The sequence below is a fragment of the Penaeus chinensis genome, chromosome 2 (assembly GCF_019202785.1).
Source record: "Penaeus chinensis breed Huanghai No. 1 chromosome 2, ASM1920278v2, whole genome shotgun sequence".
NCBI classification, from domain to species: domain Eukaryota; kingdom Metazoa; phylum Arthropoda; class Malacostraca; order Decapoda; family Penaeidae; genus Penaeus; species Penaeus chinensis.
In genome coordinates, this window is record NC_061820.1 from 28374253 (window position 1) to 28381526 (window position 7274).

Genomic DNA, 7274 nt, shown 5'->3' on the forward strand with positions numbered 1-7274 from the left:
ACTAATTATCATAATAATAATTACGACAATAATGCTAACCAAGGCAATAAATCAGACAATAATTAGGACATCAGTTACAAAGCAAATCATTGAATTTCAGTGTATATGGTTTAAACATAGAAGTAAAAATCACACAAAATTTTATCGATAAACTGAATTTAAAGTAAATGTTAAATAATACATAAACATATTCTAACTTTAAAGTTAGCGAAAGTGGGCGGGCCACGATGACCGCCAACCAGAATGCACAAATTTCTCTTTTTAGACTCATATGCAACGGCCTGATGGTCTAGGGGTATGATTTTCGCTTAGGGTGCGAGAGGTCCCGGATTCAAATCCCGGTCAGGCCCTCCTTTGGCAGAGCCATGAAGAAAATAAGTAACGAAAATACCTTGTATCTGCAAATGTTAACGCTTGCGAAAGAGAAATTCAATTAATTAAATTCACGAGCATCTTATCTCTCTGTCTGTAATACTGCGTTGCCAGTCGTCAACCATCGCAAAAGAAACCCTTACACCGGCTTTTCACATTTAAAATACCATGGCAAGGCAAATCAAAGGAAATCATAAGTCATGGTTCGCCACCTCAGTTTAGCATTAATAGCGGGAGTGTCGGCTTCAGGCGAGTTGATTCAGTTTTTTTCGGACTGAGGCAAACATGGAGCTAAACCTATTTTGCCTTAGTTACCGCAAGACAGCCGTAGCGTGAGCACCAAATAATTGGAGCAGCCGTGGTGTGAGCATCATGCAAGAAGGGTTCCTGATAAATTTAGTGCGAGAGCGCCCTGTAATTTGTGGTTCCTGAGAGCGCAGCCACCGAGATCGTGATGCCATAGCTTCTTTGTAGAAAGAGGTTGCTAGCAGTTGCAGTTAATAACAGTTTTTTTTTTTTTTTTTTCTCATTGTAATAAGTAAAAGCCAATAGCCATGAAACTACATTCCTAGATCATTCGAGAGCTCCACATGGAGAAACAAAATGTTCCTTCAACATACCACAAACACTCATAGCTTTTACTGTAGCCATCGTGCTTCTTGTTGCTGTCAGTTTGGATGATGGGAATAGCATCATGAACATCACCACTTGCATTAGAATTTAGATTGTTTACATGAATGAAATTATGTACAGAAATGTTTTTCACCAGTGCTTCATGTATTTCAGCGCTGGTTTCCATTGATGTCTGAAGTACACCAATTATATTAGCAAACATTCCAAAGGCACACTCTGCTGTTCTTCTAGCCTAGCTGATCCGATAATTATATACCCTTTTGGGGTAGTCAAAATTCTTTCTAAGAAAAGCCCTTTAAAAATTGTCTTTAGAGGAGAAGATTCATTCACAAGAAAAATGAAACTTTGGTTCCATTATTTGGTATTTTACGTGACAGTGGAATACTTAAATTTCCGGAAATAATGAAGTGTTATTTGATACAGATAAAACTATCACTACGACCATATGCCCCCACAGCAATGGCTAAAACAGCAGAATGGTATCCTTTACAATTGATCCTGCTCCTGCAGGACACTTCAGACGACAATGTTTGCCATCAGTGCTCCCAGTACAGCAAGGAATATTACATATTACGGAACACATTTTGACATTTTTTTTTTTTCCACAGGTATTCATTCGGCACTGGCATTACAAACTCTCTCAGACAACTGGGCAATCATACACGAGGCATATATTTCAACATTAATTCAACCTGCAGTAGTGTAAATGATAAGCATACAGCAATATAATTTAGTCACATACAGTACAAATAGATTAAGATAAACATAATGTAAGTAAAATCACAGCTCTAAGATTTTTTTTTTTTTATAATATATATCCATTTATATAAGGAATAATGATCTTGAATAGAATCAATGAGAAAGTGACATTAACCATTTCACAACAAATCATTTCATTGTTAAACAATGAATATCTGTAACTCACATAATCACGCTTCCGAACTCCCATTGTAGACAAGTTCATAACTAGCCCCCTAAACCAAATCTTCAAACTGCAATATTTTCACCAGATACCTCCATCATTCTTTTACGATGACTCATACCATTTATCATCTTAATATCAACTTAATCATTATAATACAAACATAGAAGGATGCTAGTAAGAGTTACATACCTCCAAAGCATCTCATTTGAGAAAGAACCACATATTACGCCATCATTTGCGAAAATCCGTAATCAATTACCCGTGACTTCTGCTAAAACACATGGCTTATAAAACGAAATTACTGCAAAACAGAAATCCACTTATTTATAGTTTAAAATTTAATTATTCCCATTAATTAGTAGTCATATTTCAAATTTACCTATTGTTTATGACGTGCAATATGTGTGTGTGTGTGTGTGTGTGTGTGTGTGTGTGTGTGTGTGTGTGTGTGTGTGTGTGTGTGTGTGTGTTTGTGTGTTTGTACATATATATGTATGTATGTATGTGTATGTATAGATATATATATGTATATTTATATACATATATATAAGTGTATATACATATATAAAGTTATAAATATACATATTTAAAGTTATAAATATACATATATTCTTACATATGCATACATTATATATATACATATATATATAGATGTATATTTGTATGCATAAAAGTATGTATTATATATATATATATATATATATATATATATATATATATGTGTGTGTGGGTGGGTGCTCCCTGCTCAGGTTTATGTGAAGCAATGGTGTGGTTACCTAGATAGTATTAAGTGCTTGGATGCCATCTTACTTGTAGCTGCCTTCGCTGGCTGTCTGGCGCGAAAAAGGGAGATCTGCATAAGCCTCACCTCCCAGTTCACAGCCTTTCCGTCATCGAAACTTCTGTAGTGCCTCCTCGTGCCCATCCATGGTAACTGGGCACCTTATGATCCCAGGCTAAACTGTGGGGGATCTCGGAGCAGCAGGAGGCCCCAGAGGTATGGAGCCATGGCCCAACGTTGTGTGGACACGCCGTTGGGCGTGGGGTTAATGGGCGGCTCGGGGGAGGTAGGCCTTGCCAGCCCTCCTCCCCCCAGATAACTTACCAGCTGTGACCGTAATAAATGGATAGGCTGGGGGGAGGGGATGCAAGCAAAGCAGGCTGTGGGTCTCCTTGGAAGGGCAAATGTTGGGGTGTAGGACGGGAACGAGAGTTACTCATCCAGCCTGCGCCCTGGCAGGCGCCAACCCAGCATGACGCATGTGTGGCAAAGCCAAAGGAAATCCCACCGGTGGACGCTAGGCTTGCCGATACCCTTTATTTGGGGCTGCGTCGGCGGGGGCGGCAGAGGTAGCAACTGCCTGAGGCTTAACCTCAGGCAAGCTATCCAGATAGGTGCTTGGAACATCCGATCCTTGTGGCAGGACGAACGGTTACCTCTGCTATTGAGGGAACTCAATAGCAGAGAGTTGCCCGTTTCGGAGGTGAGAAGACCTAGCAGCAGCACAATCAGTATGGGTGGCTACACCTACTACTGGTCGGGCCGTGGTGTTGATCATCATCTCTAGGGAGTAGCCATAGCCATCTCCAGCTGACTTCAACCCTCTGTAGTTGGGGTAACACTGGTTGATGAGCATATTATGGCACTGAAACTGAAACTCATGTCTTTTATTGCTGTGTATGCTCCTACCGATGTTTGCAAACTCGTTGTGAAAGAGGGATTCTATGCCAAAATCACATCTGCTGCAGACAATTGCCCCCAGCAAGACATTTGCATTGTTCTAGGTGACTTCAATGCGGTATCTGGCTGTGATCGAGCTGCCTATGAGATGTTTGTCGACCCCCATGGCTCGGGAGCTGATCCCAACAGTGAGAAGAGCCTCCTTCTCGTGGACTTTGCTAGGTCCTAGAGACTGAGGATTTCTGGCTCTTGGTATAAGCGCTCCAACCCACATTGCTGGACATGGTAATATTCAGGCCAAGGAGATTGATCATATTCTTGTCAGCACTCAATGGACGATTCTCCAGAATTGCAGGGTTTACCGGAACACAGTGGCACTGACTATAGGCTGGTAGTAGCTACCTATGGGTCCACTTCAAATTTCCTCATCCCTCCAGTAGCCACTATAGGGTGTTTAACTTGGACAGACTGAGGAGGAGTGTGCCCGTGGGGTTCGTCATGGCAGTCTCTGATCGATTCACAGAACTTGAGAACCTGACGGACCCAGTTGCTCTGTGGGAGTCTTTCAAGTGTGAAACACTCGAAGCAGCGCAGGAGTCCATTGTCGTATGCCCAAGGACAAGGCAGAATTTCATCTCCCAGGAGACATTGGAGGCCACTGAAGTGTGTCACATGACTCGACTGAATAGTAATCAGGACTTGTGTCGCTCTTTGGTGCGTAGGGCTAGGACAAAGGATAAGTTCATCAGGAATCTTTCTGAGGAGGTTGAAGGCTATTTCTTGGTAAACGACTTTGCCCTACCTACCAAACCCTGATAAAGCTGAATTTTAAGCCCTAATCACAGATAACTCCAGTCAGCTCGGTTGAGGGACAGATCAACTCAGATCATGTTGGGGTATGGGAATGTTAGTTTGAGTATTTTGAGCAGTTGTATCAGGTAGACTCTCCAACAGCTAGCTTGGATGCAAGAGGTTTTACAATACCTGTGCTGGACCCACCCATCAGCAAGGAACGCCCTACCCAAACTGAGGTTAGGATGACAACTTCCAAGCTAAAGTGTGGGAAAACCGCAGGCATATGTGATATCCCTGCTGCTAAAGACTGGGGGTGAATATATGACATGGGGCTTGCATACAGTCTAGGCTGCCATCTGGCAGTCTGGTTCCAATCCCCCTGACTTGGTATGGTCCTCCCTCTCTGGAAGGGGAAAGGGGATCTTTGGGACTGTAGCAACTACCCTAGCATTACACTGCTCAGTACACAAGGTAAGGTTCGCCCACATTCTTCTGAAATAGATCTTCAACCACCTACAAAGGCACCATAGGCCAGAGCAGTCTGGATTCACTCTTGGTAAGTCCACAATAAACCACTTCAAGTAACTGTGGAACGCTGTCGTGAGTTTGGTCATGGGTTGCTTGGAGCCTGCATTGACTTCAAGGCATTTGACTCTGCATCAAGAATTGCCAAGAGAGATTCTGAGACTTCAGAGATTCTGAGGTGAATTCCAACACGGATTATTGGCCTAATAGTAAGCCTATCTACCAGTACTGAAAGTGCTGTAAAGTGTGGTGGGGGCCTGTTGAACTTTTTCCTTGTTAATTCAGGATACAAGGCTGTGTCCTTGCACCAACACTTTCAACACCTTCATGGACTGGATACTGGGTAGAGCTACTGTCCAAAGTCAATATGGAACAACACTGGACAAGATTTCATACCTTGATTTTGCCAATGATGTTGCTATCCTATTGGAGACTCTGGAGTCACTGGTGGCGGCTATTGATGCATTTAGCAATGAGGCAAAGCCCTTGGACCTAGAGGTCTGGACCAAGACCAAAGTTCTGGACTTTGGGAGCCTGATAGGGGAACCTGTTCAGCCGATCTGTGCTTGCGGTGAGGACATTGAAGTTACAGAGAGCTTTGCATACCTTGGTAGCATAGTCAGACCAAGAAGTCCATAGACAGATTGGTCTGGCAGCAGGAGCCATGAACTCGATCTACAAGAGCATTTGGAGATGTCAGTTCCTATGCAGAAGGACCAAGCTACGTATCTTCAAGGGCTTGATACTGCCAGTTTTGCTCTATGGAAACAAACTCTGGACACTATCTAGTGTCTTGGAGTCTCGTCTTGATGCCTTTTGTAACAAGTCTCGTTGCCAGATCATGGGGTACATTTGACAGGACCATGTGTCCAACCGACCGCTACACCGTGAGACTGGCATGGGACCTATTACTTTCATAATCCGGGATCGCCAACTCGGTCTATATGGGCACCTAGCTCGTTTCCCTGGGGATGATCCTGCCCATCAGGTTGTCTCTTTACGAGACAATCCTGGGTGAAGGAGGCCCGTGGGACGACCTAGGAGGTCACGGCTTGGGCAGATCAAAAAGACATGTCGCAAAGAGTTACAGATAGGCCGAGGACTGCAGACTCACCGTGAACGACCCTCATGGTTGGAAGCGGAGGGTGAATGCGGCCATGTTCCCCCGTCGGCGTTAGTCCCTTGATGATATATATAAGTATGTATATATGTGTATGAATGTGTGTGCGAGATTTTGCTTTCGAGCATCACCATACGTTAGCCTTTATATAACCTATATACAGCAGCAAGATAACACTTAATACAGGTTATATATTGTAATCCGATATATAAAACTCCCTATAATGGCTTTAAAGCTACAGCAAACTGCGATACACATTCGCACGCGTAATATATATATACAGTATATATATATATATATATATATATATATATATATATATATACGTGTGTGTGTGTGTGTGTGTGTGTGTGTGTGAGTGTGTGTGAGTGTGTGTGATGTATGTATGTATGTATATAAATATAGATAGACACATTATATAAGTGTGTGTGTGTGAGTGTGAGTGAGTGCAGAATGGACTATATTAATTATTAACAGTTCTTAAACGTTTATGACCTTCATGCCCGCGAACGTGCTGAGGAAAATCCGTTTATAATCATGACTTTCACTTTCATATAAAGAATCAGGAATGGTCTTCTTTTGTAAACTCTGGCTTGTTCCACTATTTTCATCGACTAGCTACTGGTTACCCATTTTACCCTAGGCTCATTAAACTTAGGGAAGCATTCTTTTCTAAGGAAACGTGTAACTTTTCTTAAGATATTTAAACTGCGAACTTAAAAAGTTATTTAAAGTTTGAATAAATATAACAGTTCCCTAATTTTTTAACGAAGGCATAACACGAATGATTTTTTTTTTTTTTTTTCGTAAAGACATTTTGTACTCTATAATGTGCTGTATAATAACTGCCAACATTTTTTATGATTTGGTTCCATACGAATTTTGGTGAGACAAAATCACTTATGTTTTTTTACATATTTATCTATTTATCATATATGTATGTATGTGTGGATGTATACATGCATACAAGTATGCATGTATGTATATATGTACCTACCTACCTATCTCTCCATATCTATCTACCTATCTAAATGTTTGCACTCTCTTATATATATATATATATATATATATATATATATATATATATATATGTACATAACACATATATAACATATGTGCATAATACATATATATATACCATATATACACATAATACATAATATATATATATATATATATATATATATATATATATTACATATCTACGTATTATGTTTATGTTA

General features: G+C 40.9%; 1 non-coding gene across 1 annotated transcript; it reads left to right on the plus strand.

Moving 5' to 3' along the window:
- Positions 1-278: 278 nt before the first annotated feature.
- Trnap-agg lies at positions 279-350 on the plus strand. The gene has a single exon. It is a non-coding gene; the product is annotated as a tRNA-Pro (tRNA).
- The last annotated feature ends 6924 nt before the right edge of the window (positions 351-7274 follow it).